Source organism: Aquarana catesbeiana, linkage group LG03, assembly GCF_042186555.1.
Source record: "Aquarana catesbeiana isolate 2022-GZ linkage group LG03, ASM4218655v1, whole genome shotgun sequence".
Lineage (NCBI taxonomy): Eukaryota > Metazoa > Chordata > Amphibia > Anura > Ranidae > Aquarana > Aquarana catesbeiana.
Window position 1 is genome coordinate 147,599,306 of NC_133326.1, and position 18,458 is coordinate 147,617,763.

An 18,458-nucleotide genomic window follows, 5' to 3' on the forward strand; every position below is an offset into this window, starting at 1 on the left:
CACTACACTAACTTGTAGCTTTAGCTGAACACTGTTCAGATGACGCACTACACTAACTTGTAGCTTTAGCTGAGCACTGTGCAGAGGTCGCACTACACTAATGTGTAAATAATGTAGCTGCCTGCGGTAGTGATAGGATCAGGAAAACACCACCAACATTCTACAGGTAGCTTAAGCTGAACACTGTGCAGAGGTCGCACTGCACTAATGTGTAAATAATGTAGCTGCCTGCGGTAGTGATTGGATCAGGAAAACACCACCAACCTTCTACAGGTAGCTTAAGCTGAACACTGTGCAGAGGTCGCACTACACTAATGTGTAAATAATGTAGCTGCCTGCGGTAGTGATAGGATCAGGAAAACACCACCAACCTTCTACAGGTAGCTTAAGCTGAACACTGTGCAGAGGTCGCACTACACTAACTTTTAGCTTTAGCTGAACACTGTGCACTACACTAACTTGTAGTTTTAGCTGAACACTGTTCAGAGGACGCACTACACTAACTTGTAGCTTTAGCTGAACACTGTGCAGAGGTCACACTACACTAATTTGTAGCTTTAGCTGAACACTGTTCAGAGGACGCACTACACTAACTTTTAGCTTTAGCTGAACACTGTGTAGAGGTCTAGTACAATAACTTGTAGCTTTAGCTGAACACTGTTCAGAGGTCACACTACACTAACTTGTAGCTTTAGCTGAGCACTGTGCAGAGGTCGCACTACACTAATGTGTAAATAATGTAGCTGCCTGCGGTAGTGATAGGATCAGGAAAACACCACCAACCTTCTACAGGTAGTTTTAGCTGAAAGTGCTGTGTGTGTGGATGCGCTGCTCCCATCTATATACTCTTTCCAATATTTGTGTACCCTATCTATTAAACGTATTCTTATTTTGTATACAACATACACCTGTAGAAAATCATAACATTAGGCCAAAGACATATGAAACATTATATAAAAATCATATAAAGATCCGGTGACATATATCACATTATAATAGAATCCCCAAATATATGCTTGCAAATCTTCCGTCAGTTGCCGTGATTGGCGTGCCTTTGTATTAATTTCATTATGAAGTGACTTAGTGCTCCACCACCACCTGTGAGATTGGCCACTCACCAGATATTTCTTTAAAATTGCACCTTTGGTTCATTCATAGGGATAACCACTCCACTCAAAGGGAACTTCTTCAATGGCTATATTTGGACCTTAGTATTCCTCATATAAAATATGGATGAAAACGATCATTGCACAATAACGTTTAAAACTTTTTATTGTGTAAAACAAAGAAAAAACTATGCACTCACATTTACAAGTGCCATCGAGCTGGCACAGAGCTTTTCCAGCAGTTAGGGACGGGTAGGAGCTGCAGCCCGATTCACCTAGTGTGTGCTGTGCGACCTCCGTGTACCGCTTGTACCGCTTGTATTTCACCCCTCGTATCCGTTCGCGTCCTCACCAACCACGCTCGTTCCCGGTCACGTGGGTACAAAAAACTCCCAGCAGCCTCTACGCGTTTCGCATCACAATATGCGTCATCAGGAAGCTGCCGTTTGATTGGTTCCTGTTCTATTTATATTGAGCATGGGCGGAAATGCATATGCCACCATCTTAACTATGGGTTTTTCCTTTATGTCTTCTCTATTGAGACTTCCTCCCTCTTGATGCCATTTTAACTGTGGGCGTTAGCCCCTTCCGTGATTGTCCAGTGCGCATACCGTTTCCCTTACTCTACCATCGTATATCCTTGTTCCGGTCTGGCCGCTAATATGCTAAAAATGTGTAAATAATTTTAAAACTAACCCATCTGTATCTGCTGGAGAGGCTTTCACATATTATTAGGTTATTAACCCTTAGACCCTTTGGCATTACAAGTATCTTATACATATTTTTGTTTCGCAGCAATTGCTGCACCACTTGTAATATGGAACAGCAAAACCTTTCTCACTACATTCATATTTCATTGCATCGGAATAAATATGTACCCCTACCTTTTAAAATTAATCTCTAGCATATGATCGGTACCAAATCAAAAGGCTATAGAACAAAATAAAATAAAAATGAAAATAAAAATAAATAATAAAAATACAAATGAAAATAAAAATAAAAATAAAATTAAAAATAGAAATAAAAATAAAAATAAAAATAAAAACAAAAACAAAAAATGAAAATAAAAATAAAAATAAAAATAAAAATAAAAATAAAATAAAATAAAATAAAAAAATATAAAATAAAAAAATATAAAAAAATAAAAATAAAAAAATATAAAAATAAAAATAAAAATGAAAATAAAATTAAAATGAAAAGTAAAAATAAAAATAAAATAAAAATAAAAATAAAAATAAAAATAAAAATTAAAATAAAAATGAAAATAAGTCATTGCAAAATAATCCAAATATGCTCAAAATTAAAACAATTACATTTCAGTAATCTTCCAAAAAACAGTTGATGTCGAGTTCCACGTTCAACCCCTGTGGCCTCATCGTGTCCATTTTAAATATCCAGTGAGTTTCATTCTTTGAAACTTCCCTTTTCATGTTGGTGTTCCTCCAGTTGCGTGCTATTCTATCTATTCCATAGAACTTTAAATGTTGGGGATTCCTACCATGTATGTCCCTAAAGTGTTTTGATACACTGTGGTGTTTGAATCCTTTTTTGATGTTTCTGACATGTTCACCTATTCTTACTGACAAGGCTCTGGTTGTTCTACCCACGTACTGTAGTCCACAATTGCACTCCAGTACGTAGGTGACATGTGTACTACAGCATGTTATCAACTTGTCTATTTTATATGTTTGCTCGTTGGTGTTCGACATAAAGCTTGTTATTTTCCTGTCTTTCTTGTTGGTAGACTTACAGGCTTTACATTTTCCACACCTAAAGAATCCCTTCTGGTTGAAAAAAGTTGACAAACTTTTAGGGGGGTCTGGCACATTTTTTACTATTTTATCCCTAATCCTTCTTGCTTTTCTATATACGAATGTTGGTTTTCGGGGTAGTACCTTACTTAATTGTGGGTCACTGCTGATGATCGACCAGTTATTCTTTATAATATTCTCTAATTCTTTGTATTGTATGTTGAATCCCGTGATAAATGGTATGTTATTATCCTGATTATGCTTTCTTGTTTTATTGCTAAGGATTAATTCTCTATCCATATTAGCCACTTTTTTACGCGTGTCCTCCAGTACATTTCTTTTATAGCCCCTGTCTATAAACCTATCTATCAGGATATCTGTCTGCTGGAGATAGTCCTCCATTTGGTCACAGTTCCGCCTGATCCTGATGAACTGGCTCTTCGGAATGGCTGTTTTCCACTGGGGGTGGTGACAACTCCCCATCGGTATATATCCATTCCGATCCGTTTCTTTAAAGTGTGTTCTAGTCCCGAGCCTATTTTTATTTTTGTATATTTCTAAATCCAAAAAATTAATTTTTTGTTGGTGTACTGTGGCAGTAAATTTAATATCATACTGATTACCGCCGATATATTGAATAAACCGTTCCAGCTGTTCTTGGCTTCCCTTCCATATTATCAGGATATCATCAATATAGCGTTTGTATAGCAGCAAATGTGGCCAGCATCTTCCGTAAATATCTTCTTCCTCCCATTCACTTAGGAAGATGTTGACCACACTCGGTGCATACTTGTTACCCATACCTACCCCTTTGATTTGTCTATAGTATTTGTGGTTATGCCAGAAAAAATTATTCCCCATGGCCATTCTTAGTCCCTCCAGGATGAACTTCCTTTGTTTTAATTTTAGATCCGATAGGTTTTTCATTCCCCATGCTACTGCTGCCAGGGCATCTGTCTGTTTTATGTTGGTGTACAACGACTCCACATCTAGTGTTACCAGTAGTGTGGTGTTGTCTACATGTAAGTTTTTTAGATTATTGATAACATCTTTGCTGTCTTTAAGAAATGCCTTTCCCTCTCCTGCTATAGGTTGGAGGAATACATCTAAATACTCCCCCAACCTGGAGTATACCGACTCAATGCCACTGATTATAGGCCTTCCTGGTGGCTTGGTTTTATTTTTATGAATTTTTGGGACTTGATATATCACTGGTATTCTTGGAGCCTCTGTCAGTAGGTATCTTCCTTCCTTCTTGTTTAGGATTTTATCTGCTATGCCCTTATTCAAGTATTCTTTCAATTTCTTTTTTAGCTCTCTATTTGGATTCTTTTTAAGGGGTTGGTATGTGCTTAGATCCTTAACTAATCTTTCCAGTTCCTTGTGGTAGTCCTCTTTAGTTAGGACCACTACTCCTCCCCCCTTATCGGCTGGGCGTATCACTATGTTTTTCCTATTTTCCAGTTTCTTTAATCCCTGCCATATTCTGTCCTTGTTGCATTTTTTTGGTTTGATATTCTTTATCTCCTTTTCCACTATCCTTTTGAACACCTCTAAATGTTGGTTAGTATTGGACCTGGGGTTGAACGTGGATCTGTTCCTCAGCTTACTATGCTTATATACTGTATCAGTTAATTGGTGTTGGGGTTCACCTTTTTCCAAAAAATGTTTCTTTAAATTTAATTTTCTAATAAACTTTTGCAAATCAATAAATGCTTCAAACTGGTTAAAAGTTGCACTAGGTGCATATTTAATTCCGCTATCTAGTACTAATAATTCTTCCTGAGTGAAAGTTACATCAGTTAGGTTAAAAATACCTTCACCTAATTTTCTCTTTTCATTTTTGCCTCCCCCTCTACAGCCTCTTTTTCTCTTTGGTTTGTGTTTTCTCCAGATTCCTGGGGGTTCCTGTTCCAACTCCCCCTGCTGGTTTGGAATACTGGCATGGGTGGTTTGTATGGTTCCCTCCAATCCCGCCATTCCCCCTGCCACATAGGTGGGCCATAATTAGGATTATAATTAGGGTTATAATTGTAATACCCTCTACCTCTACCCCTATATCCTCCTCTCCAGGGTCTAGGGTATTGGCCCATAGGGGGTGGGTAGGTGGGTCTCATTTCTGGCTAATCGGGAGTTTTAGCTGAACACTGTGCAGAAGGTCACACTACACTAATGTGTAAATAATGTAGCTGCCTGCGGTAGTGATAGGATCAGGAAAACACCACCAACCTTCTACAGGTAGCTTTAGCTGAACACTGTGCAGAGGTCGCACTACACTAACTTGTAGCTTTAGCTGAACACTGTGCACTACTCTAACTTGTAGCTTTAGCTGAACACTGTTCAGAGGATGCACTACACTACTTGTAGTTTTAGCTGAACACTGTGCAGAGGTCGCACTACACTAATGTGTAAATAATGTAGCTGCCTGCAGTAGTGATATAATCAGGAAAACACCACAAACCTTCTACAGGTAGCTTAAACTGAACACTGTGCAGAGGTCGCACTACACTAATGTGTAAATAATGTAGCTGCCTTCGGTAGTGATAGGATCAGGAAAACACCACCAACCTTCTACAGGTAGCTTTAGCTGAACACTGTGCAGAGGTCGCACTACACTAATGCGTAAACAATGTAGCTGCCTGCGGTAGTGATAGGTTCAGGAAAACACCACCAACCTTCTACAGGTAGCTTAAGCTGAACACTGTGCAGAGGTCACACTGCACTATCGTGTAAATAAAGTAGCTGCCTGCATTAGTGATAGGATCAGGAAAACACCACCAACCTTCTACAGGCAGCTATAGCTGAACACTGTGCAGAGGTCGCACTACACTAACTTGTAGCTTTACCTGAACACTTTGCACTACACTAACTTGCAGCTTTAGCTGAACACTGTGCAGAGATCGCACTACACTAACTTGTAGCTTTAGCTGAACACTGTGCAGAGGTCGCACTACACTAACTTGTAGCTTTAGCTGAACACTGTGCACTACACTAACTTGTAGCTTTAGCTGAACACTGTTCAGAGGACGCACTACACTAACTTGTAGCTTTAGCTGAACACTGTGCAGAGGTCGCACTACACTAATGTGTAAATAATGTAGCTGCCTGGGGTAGTGATAGGATCAGGAAAACACCACCAACCTTCTACAGGTAGCATTAGCTGAACACTGTGCACTACAATAACTTGTAGCTTTAGCTGAACACTGTGCAGAGGTCGCACTACACTAACTTGTAGCTTTAGCGGGACACTTTGCACTACACTAACTTGTAGCCTTAGCTTAACACTGTTCAGAGGACACACTACACTAACTTGTAGCTTTAGCTGAACACTGTTCAGAGGTCACACTACACTAACTTGTAGCTTTAGCTGAACACTGTGAGGAGGACGCACTACACTTACTTGTAGCTTTAGCAGAACACTGTGCAGAGGTCACACTACACTAACTTGTAGCTTTAGCTGAACACTGTGCAGAGGTCGCACTACACTAACTTGTAGCTTTAGCTGAACACTGTTCAGAGGATGCACTACACTAACTTTTAGCTTTAGCTGAACACTGTGCAGAGGTCGCACTACACTAACTTGTAGCTTTAGCTTAACACTGTGCACTACACTAACTTGTAGCTTTAGCTAAACACTGTGCAGAGGTCGCACTACACTAACTTGTAGCTTTAGCTGAACACTGTGCACGACACTAACTTGTAGCTTTAGCTGATCACTGTTCAGATCTCGCACTACACTAACTTGTAGTTTTAGCTGAACAATGTGCACTACACTAACTTGTAGCTTTACCTGAACACTGTGCAGAGGTCCCACTACACTAACTTGTGGCTTTAGCTGAACATTGTGCACTACACTAACTTGTAGCTTTAGCAGAACACTGTGCAGAGGTCGCACTACACTAACTTGTAGCTTTAGCTAAACACTGTGCACTACACTAACTTGTAGCTTTAGCTGAACACTGTGCAGAGGTTGCACTACACTAACTTGAAACTTTAGCTGAACACTGTGCACTACACTAACTTGTAGCTTTAGCTGATCATTGTTCAGGGGACGCACTACACTAACTTGTAGCTTTAGCTGAACACTGTGCAGAGGTCGCACTACACTAACTTGTAGTTTTAGCTGAACACTGTGCACTACACTAACTTGTAGCTTTAGCTGAACACTGTGTAGAGGTCGCACTACACTAACTTGTAGCTTTAGCTGAACACTGTGAGGAGGACGCACTACACTAACTTGAAGGTTTAGCTAAACACTGTGCAGAGGTCGCACTACACTAACTTGTAGCTTTAGCTGAACACTGTGCACTACACTAACTTGTAGCTTTAGCTGAACACTGTGCAGAGGTCCCACTACACTAACTTGTAGCTTTAGCTGAACACTGTGCACTACATTAACTTGTAGCTTTAGCTGATCACTGTTCAGAGGACGCACTATACTAACTTGTAGCTTTAGCTGAACACTGTGCAGAGGTTGTACTACACTAAATTGTAGCTTTAGCTGAAAACTGTGCACTACACTAACTTGTAGCTTCAGCTGAACACTGTGCAGAGGTCGCACTACACTAACTTGTAGCTTTAGCTGAACACTGTGAGGAGGACGCACTACACTAACTTGTAGCTTTAGCTGAACGCTGTGCAGAGGTCGCACTACACTTACTTGTAGCTTTAGCTGAACACTGTGCACTACACTAACTTGCAGCTTTAGCTGAACACTGTTCAGAGGACCCACTACACTAACTTGTAGCTTTAGCTAAACACTGTGCACTACACTAACTTGTAGCTTTAGCTGAACACTGTGCAGAGGTCGCACAACACTAACTTGTAGCTTTAGCTGAACACTGTGCACGACACTAACTTGTAGCTTTAGCTGATCACTGTTCAGAGGTCGCACTACACTAACTTGTAGCTTTAGCTGAACACTGTGCACTACACTAACTTGTAGCGTTAGCTGAACACTGTGCAGAGGTCCCACTACACTAACTTGTAGCTTTAGCTGAACACTGCGAGGAGGACGCACTACACTAACTTGTAGCTTTAGCTGAACACTGTGCAGAGGTCGCACTACACTAACTTGTATCTTTAGCTGAACACTGTGCACTACACTAACTTGTAGCTTTAGCTGAACACTGTTCAGAGGACTCACTACACTAACTTGTAGCTTTAGCTGAACACTGTGCAGAGGTCGCACTACACTAACTTGTAGCTTTTGCTGAACACTGTGAGGAGGACGCACTACACTAACTTGTAACTTTAGCTGAACACTGTGCAGAGGTCACAGTTCACTAACTTGTAGCTTTAGCTGAACACTGTGCACTACACTAACTTGTAGCTTTAGCTGAACACTGTGCAGAGGTTGCACTACACTAACTTGTAGCTTTAGCTGAACACTGTGTACTACACTAACTTGTAGCTTTAGCTGATCACTGTTCAGAGGACGCACCACACTAACTTGTAGCTTTAGCTGAACACTGTGCAGAGGTCGCACTACACTAACTTGTAGCTTTAGCTGAACACTGTGCACTACACTAACTTGTAGCTTTAGCTGAACACTGTGCAGAGTTCGCACTACACTAACTTGTAGCTTTAGCTGAACACTGTGCACTACACTAACTTGTAGCTTTAGCTGAACACTGTTCAGAGGACCCACTACACTAACTTGTAGCTTTAGCTAAACACTGTGCACTACACTAACTTTTAGCTTTAGCTGAACACTGTGCAGAGGTCGCACTACACTAACTTGTAGCTTTAGCTGAACACTGTGCACGACACTAACTTGTAGCTTTAGCTGATCACTGTTCAGAGGTCGCACTACACTAACTTGTAGCTTTAGCTAAACACTGTGCACTACACTAACTTGTAGCTTTAGCTGATCACTGATCAGAGGACGCACTGCACTAATTTATAGCTTTAGCTGAACACTGTGCAGAGGTCGCACTACACTAACTTGTAGCTTTAGCTGAACACTGTGCACGACACTAACTTGTAGCTTCAGCTGATCACTGTTCAGAGGTCGCACTACACTAACTTGTAGCTTTAGCTGAACACTGTGCACTACACTAACTTGTAGCTTTAGCTGAACACTGTGCAGAGGTCCCACTACACTAACTTGTAGCTTTAGCTGAACACTGCGAGGAGGACGCACAACAATAACTTGTAGCTTTAGCTGAACACTGTGCAGAGGTCGCACTACACTAACTTGTATCTTTAGCTGAACACTGTGCACTACACTAACTTGTAGCTTTAGCTGAACACTGTTCAGAGGACTCACTACACTAACTTGTAGCTTTAGCTGAACACTGTGAGGAGGACGCACTACACTAACTTGTAACTTTAGCTGAACACTGTGCAGAGGTCGCAGTTCATTAACTTGTAGCTTTAGCTGAACACTCTGCACTACACTAACTTGTAGCTTTAGCTGAACACTGTTCAGAGGACGCACTACACTAACTTGTAGCTTTAGCTAAACACTGTGCACTACGCTAACTTGTAGCTTTAGCTGAACACTGTGCAGAGGTTGCACTACACTACCTTGTAGCTTTAGCTGAACACTGTGCACTACACTAACTTGTAGCTTTAGCTGATCACTGTTCAGATGACGCACTACACTAACTTGTAGCTTTAGCTGAACACTGTGCAGAGGTCGCACTACACTAACTTGTAGCTTTAGCTGAACACTGTGCACTACACTAACTTGTTGCTTTAGCTGAACACTGTGCAGAGGTCGCACTACACTAACTTATAGCTTTAGCTGAACACTGTGAGGAGGATGCACTACACTAACTTGTAGCTTTAGCTGAACACTGTGCAGAGGTCGCACTACACTAACTTGTAGCTTTAGCTGAACACTGTGCACTACACTAACTTGTAGCTTTAGCTGAACACTGTTCAGAGGACCCACTACACTAACTTGTAGCTTTAGCTAAACATTGTGCACTACACTAACTTTTAGCTTTAGCTGAACACTGTGCAGAGGTCGCACTACACTAATTTGTAGCTTTAGCTGAACACTGTGCACGACACTAACTTGTAGCTTTAGCTGATCACTGTTCAGAGGTCCCACTACACTAACTTGTAGCTTTAGCTGAACACTGTGCACTACACTAACTTGTAGCTTTAGCTGATCACTGTTCAGAGGACGCACTGCACTAACTTGTAGCTTTAGCTGAACAATGTGCAGAGGTCGCACTACACTAACTTGTAGCTTTAGCTGAACACTGTGCACTACACTAACTTGTAGGTTTAGCTGAACACTGTTCAGAGGACTCACTGCACTAACTTGTAGCTTTAGCTGAACACTGTGCAGAGGTCGCACTACACTAACTTGTAGCTTTAGCTGAACACTGCGAGGAGGACGCACTACACTAACTTGTAGCTTTAGCTGAATACTGTGCAGAGGTCGCACTACACTAACTTGTAGCTTTAGCTGAACACTGTGCACTACACTAACTTGTAGCTTTAGCTGAACACTGTTCAGAGGACTCACTACACTAACTTGTAGCTTTAGCTGAACACTGTGCAGAGGTCGCACTACACTAACTTGTAGCTTTAGCTGAACACTGTGAGGAGGACGCACTACACTAACTTGTAGCTTTAGCTGAGCACTGTGCAGAGGTCACACTACACTAACTTGTAGCTTTAGCTGAACACTGTGTACTACACTAACTTGTAGCTTTAGCTGAACACTGTGCAGAGGTCGCACTACACTAACTTGTAGTTTTAGCTTTAGCTGAACACTGTTCAGATGATGCACTACACTAACTTGTAGCTTTAGCTAAACACTGTGCACTACGCTAAGTTGTAGCTTTAGCTGAACACTGTGCAGAGGTTGCACTAAACTAACTTGTAGCTTTAGCTGAACACTGTGCATTACACTAACTTGTAGCTTTAGCTGATCACTGTTCAGAGGACGCACTACACTAACTTGTAGCTTTAGCTGAACACTGTGCAGAGGTCGCACTACACTAACTTGTAGTTTTAGCTGAACACTGTGCACTACACTAACTTGTAGCTTTAGCTGAACACTGTGCAGAGGTCGCACTACACTAACTTGTAGCTTTAGCTGAACACTGTGCAGAGGTCGCACTACACTAACTTGTAGCTTTAGCTGAACACTGTGAGGAGGACGCACTACACTTACTTGTAGCTTTAGCTGAACACTGTGCACTACACTAACTTGCAGCTTTAGCTGAACACTGTTCAGAGGACGCACTACACTAACTTGTAGCTTTAGCTGAACACTGTGCAGAGGTCGCACTACACTAACGTGTAGCTTTAGCTGAACACTGTGAGGAGGACGCACTACACTAACTTGTAGCTTTAGCTGAACACTGTGCAGAGGTCGCACTACACTAACTTGTAGCTTTAGCTGAACACTGTGCACTACACTAACTTGTAGCTTTAGCTGAACACTGTTCAGAGGACGCACTACACTAACTTGTAGCTTTAGCTGAAAACTGTGCAGAGGTCGCACTACGCAAACTTGTAGCTTTAGCTGAACACTGTTCACTACACTGACTTGTAGCTTTAGATGAACACTGTGAGGAGGACGCACTACATTAACTGTAAATAGTGTAGCTGCCTGACTGTGGTACTAATTGGATCAGAAGAAAACCAGGAATTTTCTTCAGGTAGCTGTACTGTAACAACACCTGCCTGCCTGTCAGTAGTAAGATAATAACAGGAACGGATCTAGCTAAACTGAATACAGTGTATATATATATATATATATACATATATATATATATATATATATATATATATATATATATATATATATATATATATATATATAAAACACCTGGGATAGATATATTTATATACACAATACACTGTAAGTGCAGCTAACTGACTGACTGTCCTGCCTAATTTATCTAACTTAAATCAAATGACACTGTCTCTCTGTCTCTCAATGATGGTAACACACTACACAGGGCCGCCATGCAGGCGGCCTTATATAGTGTGGGGCCTGTACTAAACCCCCTGAGCCAGGGTGGCTTTGGCAAATTACAGCTCTCTCTACAGACGGTGCTGTGATTGGCCAAGCATGCGGGTCATAGTGCATGCTTGGCCAATCATCAGCCAGCAATGCACTGCAATGCCGCAGTGAATTATGGGCCGTGACGTGCCACATGAATTTGGCACGAACAGCCCATATCGTTCGCAATCCAGCGAACGGGCGAACAGACGATGTTCGAGTCGAACATGGGTTGGACTCGAACACGAAGCTCATCCCTACTCAGAGCCTTCAGAAACCACTTTACAAACATTAACTTTCTCAAAGTCAGTATTTGTAAGGCATAGGTACTGAACACCCCATGTGGCTATATCCAGACCCGTTAATAAGATCATTGTGGTATGAGGAAGTAAAAGGCAATCTGTGAGGTCTCCAGATGCACTAGAGGGCCAGATGGTAAAACAAAATGTAAAACCTGAAAGCATATAATCTCTATTCACTAATAAGGTTTACATGATCTTTTATGCATGTATGCATGCTTTAAAAAATATATGTCATAAAACTAGACCATTCAAACTGAGCATATGATAAAAAAAAACATAAAAAGATGTTACCCTTTGGAAAACTTTTTGTAAAAAGGATCAAAGGATCAGTAGATTCAGAGGTATAGACAACTAAAGTCATATTCAAAGCTCAGATGTTATAGGTTGACTCAGTGACCAGTAGGAGAGCTTGGAAGGTGGGTAGAGGTAGAGCCAAGCCTGGTTTGTATAGTGAATTTCAAAATTTGCATATAACTTTAGCTGCCTATATCTCTGGATCTATTGAGGATTTTGACTTGTGTGTTCCTTTTTAAAGCGAAGCTCCACCCAAAAGGGAAAGCTCCGCTTGTTTGCCTCCTCCCCCCTCGGCTGCCACTTTTGACACCTTTTGGGGAGAGGGGGAAGCGGGAGTTCAGCCCCTTTCTTTCTTCTCCCAGCACTGGACCAATCCCATAGCTCAACTCTCTTCGCGCATGTCCAGTAGGGAACCAGCTGTGAAGCCACAAGGCTTCACTGCAGGTTTTCCTCAGCCAAGATGGCGGTGGCAGCACCCAAGAGCCGACTGAAAAGTTGGCTCGGGTGAAGACACCGCTGGATACTGTATACTGCATACTGTAGCTGCTGACTTTTAATTTTTTCTGAAGGAGCCTTGAGCTTTGCTTGAACAGTAGTGTTTAGGAACACATTTACTATCGTTTACATGTGCTGGTACCCCGCCATGAAAAGCCAGACATCTTCGTTACCATTTTGTGATCATTTACCCAGACATTCCTAAGTTTTTCATCAATGGCTTCATTTTGTGTTATGTAATTTATCAATTATATTCATTATTTTTATATCACCTTGTACATTGTTTAATACTGTCCAGAACAACACTTGTTAATAAGCACTGTATAAATAACACTGCAGGGGGTTAATATCAGGGGCGATCAAAGGGTTAAGTGTGTTCCCTGGAAGTGTTTTCTAACTGTGTGGGGGATGAACTGACAGGAAGAACACAGAGATCGATGTTCCTGCTTACAAGGAAAAGAAGATCTCTGTGTACATCCCTGTCAGAATGGGGATCTGCCTTGTTTACTGCGGAGCTATCACGGGTGGACCCGCTGATTGGCTTCCCCATCGCAGTATATATGCAATGGGCAGTCTTTAACTGGTTAAGGGAGACAGTAGTTACAATACAATTTAATAGAAGAAGGTTAGGAGGGCCCTGTTCATGGGAGCTTCCTCTTTATCCTCATGTCTATATCCCAGCATGCATTTACCACTATCTGTATCCCTCTATCCATATCCCAGTATCCATATCAATATCTGTATACCAGTATTTATATCTCCATATCCTTGTCCCTACGTTCATATCCTAATATCCATATCAATATCTGTATACCAGTATTTATATCTCCATATCCTTGTCACTACATTTATATCCCAGTATCCGTATCCCACTACCCATATCCTAGTATTAATTTCCCAATATTTTTATCCCGTGTCCATATCCCAGCATCCAAAATATCAGGTTCCATATCCCACTATCCATATCCCTCTACCCACACCCTAGTATTCATATCCCAGTATCCTTATCCTTGTGTCCATATCCCAGTATCTGTAATACTCATTAGTGTGATAGTCTTTCTGTGAACATATAGAACATCCCAATACATATACTCATAGGTGTGCACAGCCTATTGCATTAGGGTCTGCACCCCAAAGCTCAAACACACATGCCTTTCTCTGCAGCCTCAGCTGCACTGGACAGTGAATGAATGGGAAGTGCTCGGTGGTGAGTGGCTTCCTGTTCATTCACAAACTGAAGCAGGGTAAATACAGGTTACTATACTTTTGTTATGAATGAACGCAGTGAGTGAGCATGTTCAATGTGTTCATTTAGAAGGGGCCAGTAAATGACATATTGACTAGCCCCTTACCCCCACTCTCCATTCTGAAACATCTCTTCAGTAGCTGGGGGAGAGAAGAAGAGGGAAGCCAGCAGCACTGCAGGTGGGGGAGGTGCAACACAGGGGGAAGCCCAGGCAGCAGGGGAATCAACACCATATGTAGTGATTAGGGTGTGCCCAAGCACACCTGGCACACCCCCTGTGCACGTCTATGCATATCTTACATATGAGAGCTGTCATTCTATCCCCCAGCTTTCTGCTTAATAGGAATGGCAGTTTATGGATCTCCCCCATTGTCTGCCCACACAGTCACCTGTAACTGACAATGGAGTGATCTGATATAATCTGCTATGTGTCTGTACACTCCATATAACTGTAGACAGACAGAAATAATTAATTGTCTTCCAGCTGGATATTACAGAGATTTTAGCACACATAACAGAACAGGATCAGTAATGAATGTTGTTTTCACTTCAATATAGTGATGGATGGTGGATTCATCATTTTAGTTCTCCCCTTCAGTCTCCTCACACATCACCAATTACAAACATATCAGTATGGATATCATAACACATCTAAAACGTAATCTATTCGAAACTGAGCTCATAGTTTTTACTTCCTCCTTGTCCCCTCCCCCAACTTTTCCATCAAGATCAGTAACCCAATTATCAGTCGGATTAACCCAACTGCTTTCTCTACTCACAAGCAAGCATCCCGGCTTGTATCTTTCTCAATTACCATCAATCAGCCAGGAGCCAAGGCCCTGGAGTCTGCCCTTGTGCCACTGTAGTCCTCCATCGAAATAACAGGCTGCACATTGAATACATTAAAAGAGAAGTATGAGTTTCAATAAAACAAAAAAATATATACTCAGTTAGGTGGATGAAGCATCGGTCCGATGCTGCATCTGTCCCCCGCCAGTTTCAAGACCAAGAACTGAGCGATCAAACACCGCTAATGGATTAGCCCTCACTCTTCAGGCTGCAGAGAACTGGTGATGATCACTCTGCTCTGCCCATCCAGTGCTCACTGGAGAGCTAGGCTGTGGAGAGGGCAGGAGCAGCTGGCTCAGGCTCTCAGTGGCTCACTTAGAGGCCGAGCCAGGGTCACGATCAGGGGGCAATGACAAGTATCTATAGTGGTAGCGCGACTACAACCAACCAGCAGAATAGGTACAAAGGCAGTCACCTTAGCAAATGATGCAGGCTTGCCTGAGGTGCAGGGTCTAAATAATAACTGGTGTTCACCAGAGCTCCTGATGGTGGACATGGATTTTGCTTCATGTTAGTACCAGGTCGTGGTCCTCAAGATTGCCCCACTAGGAGGTGAGCAAGCCAGGGTCCAGTAGAAGATAAGCAAATAAGGATCAACCAGAAGCGTGGTCAATAAACAAGCCAAAAGGTTGGTAATGAGTAGTTGCAGATTGGGATTAGGTATAATTGTAGTCAAGGAACAAGCCAAGGGTCGATAATGAGTGGTAGCAAAACATGGACAGCAGCAAGGAAAGACCAGAGTGAGATAATGGCTTAAAAGAGCACAATAAATTGGCAAACAGGAAGTGCAGAGACATGGCTTAACCAGTTCCCGACCAGCTGGCGCATATATACTGCAGCAGGTGGGCTACTAGCAGGAATCGACGTATTGGTACATTGGTCTGTGCACTAGCTTTTATGGGCGGGGGAACTCGATGTCCTATGGCAACCCGCAATAGTGGGAAAGAGAGGCAGAACAGGGATCTGCCTTCTTTTAACAAGACGGATCCCCGTTCTGACAGGGGAGGAGAGAGAGATCAGCTGTTCCTAGTGATCAGGAATAGCGATCTCTCTCTTCTCCCAGTCAGTCTGTCCTCCATACAGTTAGAAACATCTCCCTAGGGAACACTTAACCCCTTGATCCTCCCCTAGTGTTAACACCTTCCCTGCCAGAGTCATTTATACAGTGATCGGTGCATTTTTATAGCACTGATCACTGTATTTGTGTCACTGGTCATCAAAAAGTGTCACAGAGGGTTAGATGTGTCCGCTGCAATGCCGCAGTCCCAATAAAAATTGCAGATCGCTGCTAATACTAGTAAAAATAAATACAAAATAGTCCCTATATCCTTCCTCTATTTTGCAGACGCTATAACTTTGCGCAAACCAATCAATATACGTTTATTGCAATTTTTTTACCAAAAATGTGTAGCAGAATACAAATTGGCCTAAACTGATGAATACATTTGTTTTTTTATATATTTTTTTTGGATATGTATTATAGCAGAAAGTAAAACATTTTGTTTTTTTTTCAAAATTGTCACTCTTTTTTTGTTTATAGAGCAAAAAATAAAAACCGCAGAGGTGATCGAATACCACCAAAAGAAAGCTCTATTGCTTGGAAAAAAAAGGACATCAACTTTGTTTGGGTACAGCGTTGCACGACTGCACAATCATCAGTTAAAGCGCACAGTGCAGTATCGCAAAAAATGGCCTGGTCATTAAGGGGGTAAATCCTTCCAGGGCTGAAGTGGTTAAATCAGGACATTCATGGGAGGAGCCAAAAAGTTCAAGGTTCATTAGAAGTCACAGCACTCGGCAGAGTTGTCACCTGGATCAGACAGGCTGCTGGCCAGCATCACAGGTAGCTCAACGAGAAGAGTTACCACCAGATGTAGCAAAGATCCCAGGTTCAAGTCCAAGCCCTGGCTGTCCTCCCCTCCTCCCAAGATGTCTTAGGGCCAGGTTTGTGAGGAAACCTCTGGTGAAATTTTCTTGTTAATCTAGGGACATGAATATTCTCCCTGGGCTCCCAAGAATTTTCTTCTGGCACATATTCCTCCCATTAAACCATATATTGTAATTTGTTCCTCAAGATCCTGGAATCAAGAATTTTCTCCACCACAAATTCTTCTTCACATTGTACCTCAACAGCTGGAGGAGGCGAAAGAATTCTTCCCGAAAAAAGATTTTCATGAAACGGTTTGAGTGATGATATGTGACAAATAGGGTCAATCTTTATACTGTTGGGAAGTTTTAAGCAAAAGGCAACCAGGTTGATTTGAGAAGAAATCTGGAAAGGTCCCACAAACTTTTGGCTCAACTTTGCAGATGGAACATAGACCTTCAAGTTTTTGGTTGATAACTAAACTTTGTCATCCACATGAAAGGTAGGAAGTGATCTGTGATGTCTATCAGCAGCCATCTTGTAACATTCCTGAGCCTCCCTCAAAGTCTTGCTCAATTTCTCCCAAATCTCCTGCAATATAGTTAATCTGTTGGTAACAGAAGGAATTGGAGTTGTGATAAAAAATGGATGATACCCATTATTTAAGTTAAAGAAGTAGAGCTAAAGAAGCAAACTCTGGTAGGAAGATAGTCCACCCAGTCATCCTGAAGATAACTGACAAAACATCAAAGGTACTGCTCCAAGGTTTGATTGGTCCTTCTGGTTTGACCATTAGATGACTGGGAATGAAAAGTGGAGGACAGATTAACTGTTACACCCTAAGTTGAGCAAAAGGTTTCCAAAATTTTGAAGTAAACAGTACTCCTCTGTCAGACACCACATCATCAGGAATTCAATGTAGTTTAAATACTTCTCAAACCATTAACGCTGCATTTTTTTCAACAGAAGGTACCCGTTAACAAGTATATAAAATATGCCATCTTTGTGAGAAAGTTGACAATGACCAAGATAGTAGTCATTTCTTTTGAGGGAGATAAATCTATCACAAAGTCCATAGAAATTGACACCCATGGCCTTGATGGAATAGAGAGTGGCTAGAGCAATCCCAAAGGAGAAGCTCGGGGAGTCTTATTGCATGCACAGGTCAGGCATGAGGCTACATAGTGTTTGACATATTTCTTGTAGCTAGGCCACCAAAACAAAAGGAACGTGACAAAAGTTCTTCTGTCTTAGAAATCCCAAAATGCCCAGCGAGTTTTGAGTCATTAACCAACCTGAAGGCTTCAACCCGAGCAGATTCAGGTACTTAAAGACAATGTGCATAAGCCATTCTTATACTCAAGGTTAGGGATGAGCTTCGAGTTCGAGTCGAACTCATGTTCGACTCGAACATTGGCTGTTCGCAAGTTCGCCGAACAGCGAACAATTTGGGGTGTTCGCGGCAAATTCGAATGCAGCGGAACACCCTTTAAAAGTCTATGGGAGAAATCAAAAGTGCTAATTTTAAAGGCTTATATGCAAGTTATTGTCATAAAAAGTGTTTGGGGACC